Raw genomic sequence first — 22,130 nt, 5'->3', positions numbered from 1 at the left:
TTTGCACCAGATGCAAATTCCAGATTCTTTTCAATAGCATCCCACTGTAGACTGAGTAACACAAATGACTAAGTCAAAACCCAGAATTTGGAAAAGGTAGTCTTCACAATCAATGTAACTGGCAATTATAGTAAGAGTTCGGTGTCCATATATCATTTATTACAAAAGACATAACCATCATCATTGATGCTCCAGCATTAGACATTTGTACTAGCATGGGGTGCCCATGACTTGCATGCTGTTCCAACAGTCAATCTGAATTTCCCAACATCCTCTAACCGCAAAACATGGTAGCAAAATAGCAATAAGTGTTTTTGGCCTTTATACAACATAAATATTTGGAATAATTCACGCATGACCGCAACTTTTTCTAAGACTTCTAATTTTTAAAATGCATCAGGTTCTCTGTGCCCCACTTTTTTAGTGCATTTGGTTATACAGTTTTTGTGATTGCAATTTTTTGTTGTTCTTGCTGCATTTTTTCACAATTTAGTTCAAATGGATCTAAGAGTATAGTTCATGAGCAATTTTCAATTGTTGATTGTATAAAAATGATGTTTATTCAGTCTTAAATCACAGCTATTCCCTGTGATCTATTTTACTGAGGACAGACCGGATTCCAGATTTGAAACATATAAAGGATCTTTGATTCTTAAAAAATAAGTATAAACATGATTATGAATACAGGAAATGGATACGAATAAATGGGAACAGTAGGACAGGGATGGTAGACACATTGGTGTGCTTATGCACACCCCTTACAGACCTCTTAGGAATGGGGTGGTCATCGGACCTTTTAGGAATGGGATGAGGTCCACGGTAGACAGTTTAAAGTTAACGTTTTGGGGGTTTGAAGATGTAACAACAGAGTCAGGTAGTGTATTCCAGGCATTGGCCACTCTGTTGCTGAAGTTGAAAATATCTATTGTATTTTCTGCATGAGTTTGGAGTGGTTTACCTTGAGTTTGTATCTATTGTTTGCCTGTGTACTATTGCGGTTGAAGCTGAAGAAGTCATTTCTGATAGGACGTTTTAGCAGACAATTTTGTGTACTACACTTAGGTCAGACCGTAGGCGGCATAGTTCTAGGTTGTCCAAGCCCAATATTTCAAGCCTAGTGGCAAAAGGTATTCTATTGTAAGCAGAGGAGTGGAGTACTCTTCTTGTGAAATACCTCTGGACTCGCTCAATTGTGTTAATGTCCAATATACAGTGTGGATTCCAGACTGATGAGCTGTGTTCTAGAATCGGTGTAACAAAGGTTTTGTATGTCCTAGTTTGCAGTTCAATATTAGCGGAGAAGAAGCTTCACAAGATTAGGTAACAACTCTTAATGCCTTTTTGGCAATGCTGTTACAGTGGGCCCTGGCTCTTAGATCATTTGAGATGAGTACTCTAAGGTCCTTGACAGAGTAAGGGTTGTCTTTGAGGTCGTATCCGCCCAATTTTTATTTGGTGTTCTGATTTTTTTTGCCAGTGTGTAAGACAGAGCATTTGTTGGTTGAGATTCAGAATTGCCAATTGTTTGACCATTCTGACACATAGTCAAGGTCTCTTTGAAGGGCAGCAGCATTGTCGGAATAGTTGAATAGTTTTACGTCATTAGCGAATGATGAGGAAATGATTAAAATGAGCATCTCTTCTTTGACTAATGGTAGAATTTTAAAATTAACAAAAATTATAGAATTTTTCTTCTGGTTGAGGTGCTCTTTTGTTTGTTTAGCCAAGTAAAAGATAGATTTACAATCATTCTGTTCAGCAAACCTGTCTTTCTCTTTACTAAAAACAGAAGTTTCTGCAGATTCAAAACAGACACCATCTGGTGGCCCATTTGTTCCTGCATTCATTGTTTTATTTTATTTTATTTTATTTATTTATTTAATTCGATTTTTATACCGCCCTTCTCCCGAAGGACTCAGGGCGGTGTACAGCCAAGTAAAAAATCACTATATACACATTAAAAGAGATTAAAAAAGAACATATTAAAAGTGGCCGAAAATTTAAAACAATTTAAAAACCTTAAAATATAAATAACCCCAATAAAATTTTAATCCAGTCCCGCTTGAATAAATAGGTGCGTTTTCAGCTCACGGCGAAAAGTCCGAAGATCAGGCACTTGACGTAAACCAGGGGGAAGTTCATTCCAAAGCGTAGGAGCTCCAACAGTGAAGGCCGCCAACCGACATTGCTTGGCGGACGGCACCCTGAGAAGGCCCTCTCTGTGTGAGCGTATGGGTCGGTGGGAGGCAAAAGGTAACAGCAGGCGGTCCCGTAAGTACCCGGGTCCTAAGCCATGGAGCGCTTTAAAGGTGGTAACCAAAATCTTACAGCGCACCCGAAAGACCACAGGAAGCCAGTGCAAACTGCGCAGGATCGAGTTGCTCCCACTATTACCGGCGCAGCTGCATTCTGGACTAGCTGCAGCCTCCGGGTGCACTTCAAGGGCAGCCCCATGTAGAGAGCATTGCAATAATCCAAGCGGGAAGTGACAAGGGCATGAGTGACCGTGCATAAGGCATCCCGGTCAAGGAAGGGGCGCAACTGGCGCACCAAGCATACTTGATGGAAGGCCCTTTTGGAGACGGCCGCCAAATGATCGTCAAACAACAGCCACCCATCCAAGAGGACACCCAAGTTGCGCACCCTCTCCGTTGGGGCCAATAACTCGCCCCCCACAGCCAGCTGCGGCTGCAGCTGACTGTACCGGGGTGCCGGCATCCACAGCCACTCCGTCTTCGAGGGATTGAGCTTGAGTTTTTTTTTGTTGTTGTTTACATTTATACCCCGCCCTTCTCCGAAGACTCAGGGCGGCTTACAGTGTATAAGGCAATAGTCTCATTCTATTTGTATATTTTTACAAAGTCAACTTATTGCCCCCCCAACAATCTGGGTCCTCATTTTACCTACCTTATAAAGGATGGAAGGCTGAGTCAACCTTGGGCCGGGCTTGAACCTGCAGTAATTGCAGGCTTTTGTGTTCTTAATAACAGGCCTTACCAGCCTGAGCTATCCGGCCCCTACGGGTCTGGATGGGGAGTCTGTTTCTCCCCATCCAGACCCGTACGGCTTCCAGACACCGGGACAGCACTTCGACAGCTTCGTTGGGGTTGTCCGGGGTGGAAAAGTACAGCTGCATATCATCAGCGTACAGATGATAACTCACCCCAAAACCACTGATGACCTCACCCAGCGGCTTCATGTAGATGTTGAACAGGAGGGGCGATAGAATCGACCCCTGAGGCACCCCACAAGTAAGGTGCCTCACGGTCGACCTCTGCCCCCCTGTCAAAACCGTCTGCGACCGGTCGGAGAGATAGGAGGAGAACCACCGATAAACGGTGCCTCCCACTCCCAAACTCTCCAACCGGTGCAGCAAGATACCATGGTCGATGGTATTGAAAGCCGTTGAGAGATCTAATAGGACCAGGGCAGAGGAACAACCCCTATCCCTGGCCCTCCAGAGGTCATCCACCAACGCGACCAAAGCTGTCTCCGTACTGTGACCGGACCGGAAGCCGGACTGGAACGGGTCTAGATAGACAGCTTCATCCAGGTACCGGGGAAGCTGCCATGCAACCACACTCTCTACAACCTTCGCCACAAAGCGAAGGTTGAAGACTGGACGGTAATTTCCCAAAATAGCTGGGTCGAGGGAAGGCTTCTTGAGGAGGGGTCTCACCACCGCCTGTTTCAAGGCAGTGGGGAAAACCCCTTCCAACAATGAAGCATTTATAATTCCCCGGAGCCAGCCTCGTGTCACTTCCTGAGTAGCCAGCATCAGCCAGGAAGGACACGGGTCCAGTAAACATGTGGTCGCATGTAGCCTCCCCAGTAACCTGTCCACGTCCTCGAGAGTCACAGTCTCAAACTCATCCCAAACAACCTCAACAAGACGTGCCTCCGCCATCCCACTTGGATCATGGCAATTTTGGTCTAAACTATCCTGAAGCTGAACGATTTTATCATATAGATAACCGTTAAACTCCTCAGCACGTCCCTGTAGGGGGTCATCCTGCCCCTCCTGATGAAGGAGGGAGCGAGTCACCCGGAACAGGGCAGCCGGGCGGTTATCTGCCAATGCAATGAGGGTGGAAACGTAAAAACGTTTCGCCTCCCTCATTGCCACTAGGTAGGTCTTAGTAAAAGATCTCACTAGTGTCCGATCAGCCTCGGAACGGCTAGACCTCCAGGTACTCTCTAGGCGTCTTCTCTGGCGTTTCATCTCCCTCAGCTCCTCAGAGAACCAAGGAGCCAATTGAGATCTACGCCGGGTCAGAGGCATATATTCTTATATTCTTATATAATATTCTTTATATTCTTTCTAGCCTTTTTCTTATATTGAGCTAAGTGAAATATTACTTTTGGAATGTAATCTTCTCTTGTCACCTTCCCAAGGATAACTGAGGTGCAAATGACCCACACTACTCTAAATGCAGCAATTCTCCATTTTCCTGAGACCAGCAATTTGACACAAAATAATTACTAGTTATACCTCCCAGGAATGTAAACCAGATAGGCAACCTGAACAGACAAACTAATTCTAATTTATTATAAGGCTACATTAACAGAAGCAAGTCTGAAAGCACAAACTCTTTGCCACTACTATTAACTGCTTGATCAACTAGAACGGGTCCTTTTAAAGTTTCTTTCTCTATCCATTAAGCCATTGGGGATTCCTGTGTCTCTTGTCTCATTGTTTCCTAGGTAGCATCATTCCCCTTCAAGGTCATCTACATATTCTATTACAGTAGTGAAGCAGACTTTATAATTCTACAGAAATGAGATTTATTTACATGGAATATATGATAAGCAAAGCCAAGCATCTAGCTATCTATATCTTATCAAGAGAAGAGTAAAAAAGAATAAGTGTTTTGTGTGCGTGTGCCTGAATGGGAAGGCAAAAGAAGAAAGTCCTCCGATTAGCAGACTCTTAAAAAAGAGTTCACTGGGTGATAAGTAAAAATGGAACACAGAGTAATTACTTAACTCTTTATTTAGGCTCTACTGTTCCCTTATGATCAGTAAGTCATGAAAGGCTAAAGAGTCTATGCCATTGGATTCACACCTCCAATATAAAAAAATATAAAATGTGGGTCATTAACTATGTTGTTAATTTGAGGTCTGAACTTGGCAATTTGGTTGCAAATGTTTCATCCCCATTCAAGGAAACATCTTCAGTGTGCTTTAGATTGTGCTTGTCTGGGGGAGCACTGGCCTTTAAATACCTTGCTGAGTCCTGGTCTGATTTCTTGTTGTGTGATTGGCTGGCTGTAGTTGCTGAGTCATAGTCCTTGGTTTTAAGTACGTCTATGTGATGTACTTGGGCCTCTGGTGGCTCAGCAGACTAAGTCTGTCTGTTATTAACACAGCTGCTTGCAATTACTGCAAGTTCAAGTCCCACCAGGCCCAAGGTTGACTTAGCCTTCCATCCTTTATAAGGTAGGTAAAATGAGGACCCAGATTGTTGGGGGCAATAAAGTTTACTTTGTATATAATATACAAATGGATGAAGATTATTGCTTAACACAGTGTAAGCCGCCCTGAGTCTTCGGAGAAGGGCGGGGTATAAATTCAAATAAATAAATAAATAAATTAGCGCTGGTGTTGTTGTTCTGATGTCATCTGATGATGTCATTGTCATGGACCTACAGCAACTACAGGTGATAGACCTCAGCAACTACAGCCAGCCAATCACACAACCAGAAATCAGGCCAGTGCCCCCCCAGACAAGAACAATCCAAAGTGCACTGAAGATGTCTCCTCAAATGGTGAAGAAATGGTTGCAACCAAATTGCCAAGCTTGGAGCTCAAACCAACAATATAACTACATACCTGAGCTACTAATATTCAAAGATGTGGGTCATTAATACTGCAAAGATTTTGTCAAAATTCTCATGGTCCATAAGATGAAGTCAAATGAAAGTTATTTTAATATTGTATGTTCTAAGTCCCCAGTATGAAAGTCTTGGGTATTATTTTGCTGAGGATGGTTTTCTTCAAGCTTTCCTGTCTCCATACGATTCCAAAAAAAAAAATTAAAAGGAAAAAAAGAAATGGGGACTGCACAATGCAAAACAAAGCACCAGCTTTCAGAATAATGTGATATGTATATATGTCTGATTCTTCTAGATCTAGAATTGATTCCAGACTATGTTCAAAATGTAACTTGGCACTTGTTAACAAAAATAGGTTTTTTTTAAAAATTAGAGACCATTGAACAATTTCATATGCTGTGACTGTAGAGTCAAAATAAACCAAAAACCAAGAAATCCACTGTAGCTTTTATTGAATAACCAACTATGTGAAGGCTCAGCCTAGATTAGTCATTTATTTTATAACCCACTCACATATACCTCATAATGTAAGAGGCTAGAATCGACACCTACCTAGCCGCCTCTGAGTCACCTGCTACAATATTCTTCTTTAGCTCATAAAAGTTCCTCAGTGATCCTGATCTGTTGAATACATTAACTTGCTTTCAAATTCTATAATAAGACAGTACTGACATATTCAATGAATAAAAAGAAGCCTGGCAGGTTGTCTTTATAAATGGCTTCTCTGCTAGGTTAGAACAGAGGCAATGAACCTGGCATCCTCTAGAAATATGGGCTCTTCTTCCCTGTTCCCTTACCTTTAGGTGACTTGGAGGATGGGTCAAAGTGCAGATCATCAAGAGGGCATTAATTTCTTGGCTTAGATCTAATGGTTGAAGACAATCTAGACCAGGGGTGTCCAAACTTGGTCCCTTTAAGACTTGTGGACTTCAACTCCCAGAGTTCCTCAGCCAGCTTTGCTGGCTGAGGACTCTGGGAGTTGAAGTCCACAAGTCTTAAAGGGACCAAGTTTGGACACCCCTGATCTAGACGCTAAAGAAAAAGCATAACTAAGCATTAATGTTTTGAAGCATACAAAACTGAGGGAGGCAAAGAAGGAAGAGAGACAAATATTAGGAATAGGAATACCCACATTTATAGTGAACTTTCAGGGTCAATATGACACATCAGTCTTAAGATTTCAGATCACAAAGTGTACATTGTTAATTAAAAATAAGGAAGGGAGAGGGAGGGGGAAGGGAGGGAGGGAGAGAAAGAGACAGCATAAAAGCAAATCCTATAAATGCATGTTGCTCTTTTGCTTCTTTGTGGTATTTGCATCAGTTTAGGGTGCCTGTTAACTCAATAAAATAATAAATCATTCAAATGTCCTCATGTTTTTTTGGGTGAAATAAGAAATTCTTAATTCTTATTATGGCACATCAGTAGAAGGGTGACTTCTATGGACTGAGTCCTTCGGGAGAAGGGAGGTATAAAAATCCAATAAAATAAAAAAAATAATAATAATAAACTTGGAAGTTGACTAATAATCATGAGTCGAGTTACCCACATGATTTTATTACCGTTATCACTGAAATAACATGTTATTGGATTATGAAGATTTCAGGAAATTAGCCCACAAGTACCCTAACCCCTTTTTTCCCCCTGCAGCAAAGTCATGGAGGTTTTGTGTTTTAAACTCTATTTTTTTTGTGTGTGTTTTTAAACTCTATCCATGGGATTTGTTTTAGCCTCAGGAAAATAAGTTCAGATAGCATGTTGGTGGCTGCAGGAATAAAAATGGTACAAAGACATAATGACAAAAGATGTCAAATCTAGTCTAAACATCTGACTGTGTAATAAACCGTAATAATAATAATACTAACATCTATATACGAGGTCATATCCATACATGGATAAAAATGCCAAATTCAGTATAAACATCTGGCTAACCTTGTGACCAACCATTACAATGGTGCAAGAAATGCCATTTATTTGCAAAGCAATAGAAGATTGCTTCGTCAACTTCCGGACCTCCGAACCTTCCGCCGCGAGCTTAAAACATATTTATTCATTTGCGCAGGACTGGGCTAGGTTTTAAATTTGTATTGATTTTAATTGGTTTTAGTATTTATATCATTTTAATTAATTTGGCTTTAGAATAAGTTTTTTAATTGTGATCTTAATCTGTATTTATATGTTTTTATTGGCCTGTGAACCGCCCTGAGTCCTTCGGGAGATAGGGCGGTATACAAATTTGATTAAATAAATAAATAAATAAATAAATAAATAAGATGAAAGTTTTCTGCCATATAACACCTTAACAACTGTTGATAATAAAGACAAAAATGTCTGGATGGTGGACATGGCAGCATCTGATTCTGGGGACAACAGAATAGAAGAGAGATAAATTCACAAAATATAAAAACCTGCAAACCTGCAAATAGAAATAAAATATCTATGACAAAAGAAAGCAAAGCTGGTACTAATAGCTATAGGCACGTTGGGTGCAATTCCAAAATAATATCCTGAGCCCCCCCCTGAATATCTCTGCAGTGACCGAATCACCATCAGTCAATTGCAGAAGTCAATTTTACTTTGAAAACTCACATCCTACAATGGTACTTTTAACACCATCAATAACCACCTAACTTTAGGTGTATAAAAATTCCACATCCAGTGTAAACATCTGGTTGCTGTGTGATCAACCATGATAAAACAATAGCCATGCTTGTACATTAGACTATGACTTTTTATAACACTGATTTACTGAATAAACCACACTGGCAGATTTCATATACGTTAATGATAAACTACAATTTGAAAACCATAAAGGCTGGGTCAATATTGCACGCTAACACAAAGTCAACTATACTATGTGAACCTACTCTGGGAAAAGTACTGGCAGAGTTCTGATAAGGCTGGATCCTAATTAGCACTTAATTAGAGCACAACCTTTTCCTGACAACTGCATTGGGATTTGGCTTAAACAAGATAGTGGGGATAAAAAAAATTAATGCCGCTGTTGTTTGCTGGGAATTTAAGGATGGTTGGATAGTATTTCAGTTCAGCAATGAAAAAAAAAAGTTCTAAAACTGAAAGTTAAGAGTTAAATTGTACTTTGAGTAATTGTATTATTATTTAATCAGCAGGGACAAAATACTGAGAATAGAATAGAATAGAATAGAATAGAATAGAATAGAATAGAATAGAATAGAATAGAATAGAATAGAATAGAATAGAATTTTTATTGGCCAAGTGTGATTGGACACACAAGGAATTTGTCTTGGTGCATATGCTCTGAGTTTGTCGAAGAACCTAGTTAGTGCAAAGCTACCTATCAAAGAAGATGGAGAACCACTGACAGCACCAAAGTCATGTATATACTACTTTAGTAAGATCCAGGAGTTATTTCTGCTAGAAGATTGATCTGTCTTGCTTCAGTTTACATGCCTCCTAGCTTTTTGTTAGATTAGGAGACTTTACTGTGTTGATCAAGTAATTTTCACCTTATTTTCTGATGCAATTTTACTTGATGACATTTTTTATTTTACCAAAGGCGATTAGGCTTGATCCGTTTGAATTACAATTTAAGCTGCTCTTGCAGCATTTTTCACTACTTTCCACAAAGTGCTTGTAAGAGACCAGTCTAGGGGGGAAGCTCCAAATGAGAGTACAAAAACCTCTTTAAATGCTCTTTTGTGTGAGGCAATTAATATATCTTATTTATTTATTTATTTATTTATTTATTTCGATTTTTATACCGCCCTTCTCCCGAAGGACTCAGGGCGGTGTACAGCCAAGTAAAAATACTATATAAATATTAAAAGAAATTAAAAAACATATTATAATGTGGCTGAAATATTAAAACAATTTAAAATCTTAAAATATAAATAACCCCAATAAAATTTCAATCCAGTTCTGCTTGAATAAATAGGTGTGTTTTCAGCTCACGGCGAAAAGTCCGAAGATCAGGCACTTGACGTAAACCAGGGGGAAGTTCATTCCAAAGTGTAGGAGCTCCAACAGAGAAGGCTCTTCCCCTGGGGGCCGCCAGCCGACATTGCTTGGCGGACGGCACCCTGAGAAGGCCCTCTCTGTGTGAGCGTACGGGTCGGTGGGAGGCAAAAGGTAACAGCAGGCGGTCCCGTAAGTACCCGGGTCCTAAGCCATGGAGCGCTTTAAAGGTGGTGACCAGAATCTTGAAGCACACCCGAAAGACCACAGGAAGCCAGTGCAAACTGCGCAGGATTGGTGTTACATGGGAGCAATGAGTTGCTCCCACTATTACCCGCGCAGCTGCATTCTGGACTAACTGCAGCCTCCGGGTGCACTTCAAGGGCAGCCCCATGTAGAAAGCATTGCAATAGTCCAAGCGGGAAGTGACAAGGGCATGAGTGACCGTGCATAAGGCATCCCGGTCAAGAAAGGGGCGCAACTGGCACACCAAGCGTACTTGGTGGAAGGCCCTCTTGGAGACGGCCGCCAAATGATCGTCAAACGACAGCCACCCATCCAAGAGGACACCCAAGTTGCGCACCCTCTCCGTTGGGGCCAATAACTCGCCCCCCACAGCCAGCTGCGGCTGCAGCTGACTGTACCGGGGTGCCGGCATCCACAGCCACTCCGTCTTGGAGGGATTGAGCTTGAGTCTGTTTCTCCCCATCCAGACCCGTACGGCTTCCAGACACCGGGACAGCACTTGACAACCGTTGGGGTGGTCCGGGGTGGAAAAGTACAGCTGAGTATCATCAGCGTACAGATGATAACTCACCCCGAAACCACTGATGACCTCACCCAGCGGCTTCATGTAGATGTTGAACAGGAGGGGCGAGAGAATCGACCCCTGAGGCACCCCACAAGTAAGGTGTCTCACGGTCGACCTCTGCCCCCCTGTCAACACCGTCTGCGACCAGTCGGAGAGATAGGAGGAGAACCACCGATAAACGGTGCCTCCCACTCCCAACCCCTCCAACTGGTGCAGCAAGATACCATGGTCGATGGTATCAAACGCCGCTGAGAGATCTAATAGGACCAGGGCAGAGGAACAACCCCTATCCCTGGCCCTCCAGAGGTCATCCACCAACGCGACCAAAGCTGTCTCCGTACTGTGACCGGACCGGAAGCCGGACTGGAACGGGTCTAGATAGACGGCTTCATCCAGATACCGGGGAAGCTGCCATGCAACCTTCTCTACAACCTTCGCCACAAAGCGAAGGTTGAAGACTGGACGGTAATTTCCCAAAATAGCTGGGTCCAGGGAAGGCTTCTTGAGGAGGGGTCTCACCACCGCCTCTTTCAAAGCAATGGGGAAAACCCCTTCCATCAAAGAAGCATTTATAATTCCCCGGAGCCAGCCTCGTGTCACTTCCTGAGTAGCCAGCACCAGCCAGGAAGGACACGGGTCCAGTAAACATGTGGTCGCATGTAGCCTCCCCAGTAACCTGTCCACGTCCTCGAGAGCCACAGTCTCAAACTCATCCCAAACAACCTCAACAAGACCTGCCTCTGCCATCCCACTTGGATCATCGCAATTTTGGTCTAAACTATCCCGAAGCTAAACGATTTTATCGTATAGATAACCGTTAAACTCCTCAGCACGTCCCTGTAGGGGGTCATCCCGCCCCTCCTGATGGAGGGAGCGAGTCACCCGGAACAGGGCGGCCATCTGCCAATGCAATGAGGGTGGAAACGTAGGAACGTTTCACCTCCCTCATTGCCACTAGGTAGGTCTTAGTAAAAGATCTCACTAGTGTCCGATCAGCCTCGGAACGGCTAGACCTCCAGGTACTCTCTAGGCGTCTTCTCCGGCGTTTCATCTCCCTCAGCTCCTCAGAGAACCAAGGAGCCAAGTGAGATCTACGCCGGGTCAGAGGCCGCAAAGGCACGACACGGTCCAAAGCCCCAGCCGCGGCCCGCTCCCAGGCCGCAACTAGTTCTTCAGTCGTGCCGTGGGCAAGATCCTCAGGGAACGGCCCAAGCTCTGTCCGGAACCTCTCAGGGTCCATCAGGCGCCTGGGATGGAACCAACGCATTGGCTCCGTCTCCCTGCGGTAGTGAGCGGCGGTCCGAAAGTCCAAGCGAAGGAGAAAATGATCCGACCACGACACCGGTTCCGTCACTAAATCTCCTAATACCAGATCATTAATCCACTGTCCAGAGATAAAAATCAGATCTAGTGTGCCTCCCCCCATGTGTGTAGGGCCATCAATTACTTGAATCAGGTCCATGGCCATCATGGAAGCCAGGAACTCCTGAGCTACCGTTGATGACAAGCTGGCCGATGGCAAGTTGAAATCCCCCATGACCAAAAGTCTGGGAGTCTCAACTGCCACCCCGGCCAGCACCTCAAGCAGCTCAGGCAGGCCTGTAGTCACGCAGCAAGGAGCCAGGTACGCGATCAACAGACCCATCTGATTCCTATGGCCCCACTTCACAAGGAGGGATTCACAACCAGCTATCTGAGGCACAGTGGACTCCCTCAGCTCTAGATTTTCTTTAATCACAACCGCCACCCCCCCACACCTACCTTGGGCCCTTGGCTGATGAAATGCATGGAAACCCGGAGGGCACAGTTCAACCAGGGGAACACCCCCCTCTGTGCCCAACCAGGTCTCCGTAATGCCCGTAAAGTCCGCGGACTCCCTCTGTATAAGGTCGTAAATCAAGGGAGCCTTATTTACCACGGACCGGGCATTGCACAGCATCAGCCGAAGACCCAAGCTCTGAGGATCTTGGCCATCCGGGGAACGAGTAAGGACTGAGGGGCCGGAGCACGTGATCGCTTTTAAACATCGAGCACGTGCTCCCAGGGAACGACATCGACCCTTGCCTCCGCCATATCTGCCTCTCCCACTTACCGTACAGATGGAATAACACTCTCGCTCTGAACATCCCCTCCCCTGTCTTGGACCCGATGAAATGAAGCCGTGAGCACGCACTGGGACTGGACATACCTCCCCCACCCCAGTGGGTTTTCCCCACCCATCTTGACCTCCCCTCCCCTGTCTTCGGACCCGATGAAATGAAGCCGTGAGCACACACTGGGACTGGACATACCTCCCCCACCCCAGTGGGTTTTTCCCCACCCATCTTGACCCTCCCCCCCTCCCCCCCCTTAAAATCCCCATTAAAACTCCCTTTAAAAAATCTATTAAAACAACTAATTAAAAAGCCCCTAAGCCTCCTGTTTGTTATTGCTAGAAACAGAAAAAAAGAGCTATAGAGCATATTAGCTAAACATTATTTTCCTTCCCAGTGAGTGTACTGAAAAAAATGGGAGGTATGAACTTAACAAAATATGGCAAAGTTATAGCAGAGACACTTATCTGAAAAGTGGAAAAGAATGAAACCACCATTCTTCTGAGCCAGGGTTTCTCAACCTTGGCAAGTTGAAGATGGGTGAACTTCAGTTTCCAGAATTCCTTAGCCAGTTGAGAGATTCTGGGAATTGAAGTCTGTCCATCTTTAATTTTCCAAGGTTGGGAAACACTGTTCTAAGTTGTGTAATGCAAATTCAAAGGAAAAAATGGAGCATTGCAGCAAATCGAGTGACTTCTGCCTATCTTTCCTTAAACCTAATGAACCTTTTCCTGGAAATGATCTGCAGCTTAGTCATATCTTCTCAGGAAAAGATGCAATTGGCAGGGGTTACACAAGTGCCACTCAAGTTCTTAGTCAGATTTTTTCCTTTTTATCCAAAGTACTGTAAAACTAATGCTTACTTTATTGCTGATGCATGGCTTGGCTTCTTTACTCCTTCACTGACCCAAGTACTAACTGGACATTAATAATTGAATTTTCTCCCCCAGTTACTGACTTCCACTTCTAGGAATCTCAATTCTTAAATGAAAGCTTCCACATGGCACTGTAATAAATCGACCCTTCTCATATGTGTTTATATATAAGAGATATACAAAAGTAGTCTTTTTTTCTCCAACAACACTTCACAAACTACATCAGAGGCAGGATGCTGCCTAAAAGAACATGTTAAAAATCCCTTGAAGCTATTGTGGCCCAAACATCTTGCTAAGTTGTGTTAGAAAGACCATAATTTCATTATAGTGGAGCTTCGGATTCAATAAAGTTTGATATAACGTTGGCATAAATGTTCTTTCATAGGTTATGGTCTTCTGGAGGAGAAATCAGTTAACAAAATCAACAGCAAAATTAGACAACTATTGTCTTTATTGCATGAGACACTGAATGTACTGGAGAAATGATCAAGAATCACCTGATCTAAAGCAAATGTATTATACAGTACTTGACCTATTGTGGGCAATTCTTGTTATTATGCTTCAACATAGATCATATAGAAACAGAAAAGATAAAGAAATAATCGTTAGCCAAAATATCACAAATTTAGAGCAATTCTCTATGGTGAAAAGTTTACATGTCTAGAACTGTGCAATTTAGAAAAAGACAACATGGACGAAAATAGAATACTAACATACTAAAATATAAAATGGTGCCCTCCAGGCAGGTTAATCAAATATATGCGCAGATCTATAAAGTATCAGCAAAACTCCAATATTTAAAATTTGTATTCTTGAAGAAAATACTTTGCCATTTAAAATAACAGATGGGTTGTGTTACACAGTATTTTTAACATTTTAACATTGAGAAAACAAATGATTGAATTTGGTCTGAAATATAGCATTCAGCTTTGCATCTGAATTGGGCCTTGGGAGATTTTTGAGTTTACTATTTGCAGTAATATATTAAAGAAAGCCTACTTTGAAAGATTGCTTTTCTTACTGAATGCTATGACAATTCTCTCCTCTTATGTTCTCCCAGACTGTGGGGTAGGATGGATGGGATCCTCCCTGCTGTTGGATGAACTTTTGTACATGTTACGTATTGACTGGTCAAATGCTAAGTAGCACAATCTGATAGCCGAGCCAAAACATTTTAGAGAAGACTATCTTCACCTGGGACACAAAATCAAAACTGCATGGTTTTGCTTTTTAGACATAATAGCCACTAATAATTCCATCTCTGGTTGAAAAAAAAACACCAATATAACATGGCCTATAGTTAGAGATAGTGATGCCATTATCACTGGACTTGCACAGCAACTTTGCTTCTGCTTATGTAATATGTAATTTTTTTAAAAGCTTCTCTTATCACTGTCCTTTTCAAATGGAATGGCTGGCTGGCACGATCCATTCTATAATAATGGAACTGTTTTCACCAGCACTCAGGAGTTCACTAAAGTGAGCTTTGTCTGAGAGCAGTGCTTGAGTGGTCAAGCTGGCAAGTGTTATTTGGTCTTCTTGCCCCTTCACTGACTGAGACACACATTGGTCAGTAACAATCTGTGATTCTCTGTTATACAAGAGGACAGGAGGTTTGAGAAGCCAAGCCAACATTTTGAAAACATTAGGTTTCCTTTTGCTTCTGACTCTCTTCTTCAACCTTCTGCATTTTCTTCATTGTGTTCCTTTATAAAGTTTGCTGCTTTGCATCTCTGCTACTTGGTGTTGTCTGTTTCTCTTGACTTTTTTTTAAAAAAAATAACTGCTCAAAACTGGAGTTTATTTAAACCTCAGTACTTTGATGGAGATTCAAATATTTTATTTATTTATTTATTTTGTCAACACAACAATAGATATAAGTATAAGCATGAAATAACCACACAAAATGAATACAACCAAAGGGAACATTAGGACAGGAACGGTAGGCACGCTGGTGCTCTTATGCACGCCCCTTACAGATCTCTTAGGAATGGGGTGAGGTCAACAGTAGACAGTCTTAGGTTAAAGTTTTGGGGATTTTGGGATGAGACCACGGAGTCAGGTAGTGCATTCCAGGCATTAACACTCTGTTACTGAAGTCATATTTTCTACAATCAAGATTGGAGTGGTTCACTTTAAGTTTGAATCTATTGTGTGCTCATATATTGTTGTGGTTGAAGCTGAAGTAGTCTTCCACAGGAAGGACATTATAGCAGATGATTTTATGAGTTATGCTCAGGTCATGCCGAAGGCGGTGTAGTTCTAAATTTTCTAAACCCAGAATTTCAAGTCTGGTGGCATAAGGTATTTTGTTGCGATCAGAGGAGTGGAGGACTCTTCTTGTAAAATATTTCTGGACATGCTCAATTGTATTAATGTCCGAAATGCAGTGTGGGTTCCAGACAAATGAGTTGTAATCGAGAATTGGTTTTGTTCTGAAGTAGTAATCGATAAACCATGGTTTATAGTTTATGTCTTATCAGGCAATCTCAGCTAACTCTGGGTTATTTGATAATCAGCAGTTAAACAAAATTGCCAGGGTCATATATAAATCTTTACTGAGGTCACTTTTGGGAGGCAGTGTGTGCAATTTTTGCCAACCTAATTAAATCATTGATTGCAGAACTCACATAAAATCCTAATAGTACGAAAATGGGTTCATTTTCCTATTAAAAATATTGTAATGGGATATGATATATCGTATAATTTAAACAAAGAAAAAAAGAGATATAATTAGATTATGTCTTACAAAGAGAAAACTAGGATTTAGTTTTATGTGAAAGATTGATTTGAATAATATAACACTACAATACAGGCCACCTGATGAAATTAACAACAGAAAGTTATTTCTGCTGTAGTATATATTTAATTTATGGAATACGTTAAGACTAAAGGGATTGCTGCTTATTGGCTTAGATGACGCTAAAAGAGATTAGACAAATCAAAGTAGGATAAGACCTAAGGATCAAAGGCACTGTTTCTCTGAACACTAGATTTCGGAACATTCTTTGTGGGGGGATTTTGATTTGATGTTCAGTTTGGGGGATTGGGGGACAATGCATATGGTGGGTACTGCTTGAGAGAGGATAATGGCAAGATGGAACATTCCAAAGTTGGAGACAGTGTTTCTGAAGACTTCATCTGACATTGCTTGAACACTTTAAATCTTACTTCAATGACAGGAATATTACTCCTTTACTTTATCAAATTCTGTGGTGAAATATACACAGTCCATGCTGGGATATTAAGCCAACCCATTAAAATATTATTATTCTCTGCTCTCAACAAATTATATATAATGTAATAGTATAATATAAAATTATAATCAAACGAAAAGCAAATAAATTATTTTTCAAACAAATATTTTTAAAAGGTGACATCCTCAAATAAACATTCAGTCTATCGTATTTATCAACATATAAATTTTACTTATCAACAGTAATTTAATTAGCAGTAATTTAATGCTAATTTAAATGAGCATAACATGCTCTTAATAGCATGACTTCCTGAATTGTAATTATGATTCAGTTTGTTTCACTGATGTACATAACCCAGATAACCACAGCAGGGTTTCACTTGGGAAAATTAGTGAGAATCTGTCTCACAGCTTCCAATTAAATTATTATAGAGACAAAAAAGATGTTTGTAACTTAAGAAGTTAATTCAGTGACTTTTTCTACATTTGCGCTTTTGCATCCATGTCATTGTAGATAAAATCTCTCTCAAATTGAGTGACTGATTTTGAGTGCACGGATGTGTCCATATTTTTCTCATTGTAATAATATGGAAGTGATCTGCCACTGACTTTCTCAAGTCTTGTGACTTCCTAGTTTAACCCACAATCTTCGGATTTTCTAATGGTCTTCTCCAATATGACCTATTATGAGATTTACCAATAAAATAAAATCTAGATATCAGATTAAGAGATATCAGATTGCCTTTGAATAATAAGGATGTATTATCTTAGAATGATTAATGATGGATAATAGTTTGTACATAAATATGATGTTGAAAAATGGAAATAAAAAATTATTTATTAGAAAAAAAAAGAATGTTATGGGGGAGGTTAGGAAATGAAAAGACTCGGATGAGATTAATTGGGTTGGAAGGGAAAATTTTAGTCTGTGTTTGGCTTATGTGTAATAATACCATGTGATTGACCCGGGAAGCGAGAGGGGGATGGGGGGAAGGGAGGGGGTAAGGGGGTTTTGAGGGGGGGAAAAGGGGGGGAAATGTTTGTTTTCTAAAACTTTTTCAATTAAAAAAATAAAAATAAAAATAAAATCTAGTTGGGCCTCTTCAGATTGGTATACACCAGGGGTGAAATCTAAAAACTTTCTCTACCTGTTCTGTGGGGCGTGGCTTAATTGGTGGGCGTGGCTTGGTGGTCAGATGGCTGGGTGGACGTGGCCAATAACAATAAATAATAAAAATAATAAACAAAGTATAAAAAACAATAAGAGGTACCGAAAAACAAATTTCACACTTTACACACACACAACACAACACAACACAACTGACTCACACACAATGTAAAAGCAGCTGCCTTTCACACTTCACACAGCCACAAAAAGCTCAAAAAACAACTTTCACACTTTACACACACACACAACACCACACACACACAAACACACAAATGCCACATACAGCTTTATGAGATTTTGTGTGTTTGTGTAGTTAGAGTGGAACACTACAGAAACACACCAGATCTCAGAAAGCTGCACAAATATTTAATATTATTATTTTATTTTATTTTATTTATATTTTTAAATCAGAGGTCTCCAACCTTAGTAACTAAGGTTTGTGGACTTCAATTCACAGAATTCCTCAGCCAGCAAAGCCAGCCAGCATTAGTTGCTCACTGAGGAAATAGATTAGCTAAGCAATTGATTCTGTCTGGCTGAAAGTGAAACTGGGGCTTTTGGACTGGAAAAAAAGCCATGCGTTTGATCAGTAATCAGGTAAGTGCCTTAGAATCTCTTAAAAGGAGGTTTTCTACATGTTTTCTACAGAAAACATGTTTTTTAAGGTTCTGCTGATGAGGTAAAGGCTCTGCCGATCTCAGCTGAGGGGCGGGATCCTCAAAGGCTTTTTTTTACTTTTAAAGGCATGTTTCGGCTGAAGCAAAACCTTCTTTTAAAAGTAAAAAAAAAACCCTCTGCTGATGGTGTGGCTCAGCAGAGCGGGGGGTGGGGGCGGGTCCAGGGATTTTTGCTACCGGTCTTCTGAACCAGCAGCCATCATCGCTACCGGAACGTGCGAGCCGGTCCGAACCGGGAGCATTTCACCCCTGATATACACATACAGCAAATTATTAACTAAATTTTAGATGAACTCAAAATGAATTCAAAATTTTTATTTCATGTGCACTTTAAACTTATACCTGTTATACTTTCTTGATTCATATCTAATGAGAAACTAAGGGCCTGGTTTTGAATAAGTGAGACCTAAAATATGTCTGCCAATTTTATAACATTCAAGGAGAAAATTAGTTTGTAGATTTTATAATAAAATGCATGTGCTTTTTAAAATATTTTGTATGTTGCCTTGGGCATAGTTTCTTGTTGATAAATACATTAAATACAAATATAAATGTCATTTATGAAATAGAATTATCTGGCTATATCACACACATTTGTATTTCATAATTACATTAATAAAATATTATTATGAGTGGAAGTTAGGTTTCTTTGTTTTCATGCCAACATAAAATGTCAGATTGATTATTCACATTTAACACCATGGTGTTTTCTAGATATTTTGATGGCAGTAAGTCTGGTGGTAATTGGAAGCATATAATCATGCTGGCTGGTTAGGGGATAATCAAGGGACCAGTATAAGAAAATATTTTAGGATAATTATAATCTTTGATAATATCACACAGTCAGGTTTCACATATGCATATAGAGAGTAAGAATTATAGTAAGTATCAAGGAGCATAATCCAATTAAGGGACTATAGTAAAGTTACCTGATTTACAACTGCAAGATTATACACTCCCACCCTCCACAAACTTAAGTATGCTGCACAATCTCCTGTGTAACTTGCCATCCCAGTTGTAATATTTATAATAAAAAACAGGCAAAGCATTAAAAGAATATGTTTGCAATTTCATGATTTGCATTGAATTAATAACATTTAAAAGTAACAGAATATCTAATGAATTTAATTTTTGCCCTAGCTCCTTTCTACTTCTTGATGTTGTCTTTACTCATTTGTGGCAATTCAAGATTTGTCGTGCCAAATAGGAAAAAAACAAACTTCTGTGCCTGGCACAAGTGCTATTGTTGTGCCTTTTGCTACTGTATGGATTCCCTTGCTTTAGCAATACTGACACACTAGGATGAGGCTACTGTAATTTCTGTTATGCATTTCTTCTAGGCCCAACTTTGCATCCAACCACAACACACTGCATCTATCATTCAGATGATATAGCTGCCATCTCCTCATAAATTCATATCACTCCAGCCTCATTTATATTCAGAATGCAAAAGGGGGAGACCTAATAATGAACACTATAAAGAAAGAGTCCATGGTGCAAGACAAATTAAAAAAAAGGAATTAATTGCTGCCTTTGCTGTATCAGCACCTCTGGGACAGATTGATTGATTCATATCCCACCTTTGTTATTTTTTATAAATAACTCAAGGCAATGAACATACCTAATATTCCTTACCCCTCTTATTTTCCACACAACAAAAACTCTGTGAGGTGAGATGGCGCCAATTTGGGAAGAGCTTTCCAAGGACCGTGCCTTTCTTCTTTCTTCTTCTTGAGCTGTAAGATAAGAAAGACATCATGCCAGTACAATATGATGCATATTAGACCCCATCCCAATCCCTCCAGAATAAAACGGCATCTGCTCTCCCATGATACCAGAAAGCTTTGAAAACTTTGTTTAGGTCTTAAATTAAGGCTGAAGATGTTTGTTATTAGTTTAATGGCCCTTGTTTGTGGATTTTTTTTACTAGAACATGTTACCCTGGGCTGTCTGTTGATTTAATATTTTAGCTATCTTTATGCTTCTTTCAGTTTTGTGTGTCATCCAGAGTTCACCGGAAAGGGTCAGCCATTAAATGTAAATAAATAAATAAATAAAACCAAACTATCAATCTATGAAAGTAGGTTAGTATTGCATTTCAAGCAGAATCTGCTCTTAGTTCAGAAATTGAGATCCTTGTTACTGCCTATTTTCTTCACTGATGAGTGAAGTCAAGGTTGAATACTGCTCAATGCAGATGGTTTTCAACAACTTTCCCTTAAGATTGTACTGCATGTTCCTCTGAATGTGTATGATGCAGCTACATCTCAGTTTTTATCTTTTATTACTTAGTCACAGAAGGGAATTTGAAGTATATCAATGAAATAATCTTTCCATCCCAACAGTTGGGAACATACAATTGCTTTCATACTGGATGAAGCAATGCACAGTAAAGGAAAAAAAATTCTTTTTTAGCTCTGATCAGTATTTTTTTAGAAATACCCTCCCTTCGTAATTATGAGACTTAAGTGGAAAAAATTCTCCACTTCATGGGACTGGGATGAGTAATGGCAGGCCACCATTAAAAGGCCACCAGGGCCCCATACACACATCTCCCATGTATAACTCTGGTTAGTTGGAAAAAGGCAACCAATATCATGAAGTAAATACTATAACACAAATATATGGTATGACATATGGAAAATGAAGATATTTCAAAGATTGTCTTGGTTTTACAATATTAGATTTGGCCATTGAAACTAAATAGAGGTTACTAAATATAGAGAGATTCAAGACCAGCAAACGAAGAGAATACATATTTAAATGACTAAATATACATAATCAATCAAATAAACAATATTGATTGAAACAGGACAAATATACATAATATAAAATCAGCAATGTCTACTAGTCATTACTTATTACTAGTTACTATCCTAAATAAATTAGCAGTTGATTTTCAATATTTTCAATAGTTCCTGGCTAAGAGTGCAGCAAACTCTTGTTTTGCTTGTGTCTTTCCCAATAGAACTTGACTGGTTACTGCATAATATAGAATATTGAATTAGATAGAATATAGAAACAGCATGAATGTTTTTCAGTTATTGTGTTTATGGTGCAACAGTAATAGGAGATGGGGCAAAAAGTGATATTACACTTTACAGCCGTCTCTAAGCAGTTTACAGAGTCAGGATTGCCCCCAACAATCTTTACCACCCTTGAAAAGGATGAAAGGTTGAGTCAACCTTGAGCTGGTGAGACTCGAACTGCCGACAGTCAGCAGAATCAGACTGCAATACTGCATTCTAACCACTGCACCACCACAGCTCAGTAAATAAATGTAATTTTGATAGTTGGAACTTCACTTTGCAATAACTGTTTGAAATCAGATCCAGGTAAGACCCTGAAGTAATCGGGACCACCCTTGATTTTATTCCAAAGTGATACTAAAAAGAATCTGTGTCACTGATAAATGTGCCTAATTCTTTGTGTACATTGATAAAAACAACTGAATTAGATCTTGCTTTGACATAATTCACAGGCATAAAACTTAGAATATGATTTTTTTCAATCTGAAAACCCAAATTTGATAATTTCACC

The sequence above is a fragment of the Ahaetulla prasina genome, chromosome 3, assembly GCF_028640845.1.
Source record: "Ahaetulla prasina isolate Xishuangbanna chromosome 3, ASM2864084v1, whole genome shotgun sequence".
NCBI lineage: Eukaryota > Metazoa > Chordata > Lepidosauria > Squamata > Colubridae > Ahaetulla > Ahaetulla prasina.
This window is presented reverse-complemented; position numbering follows the sequence as displayed.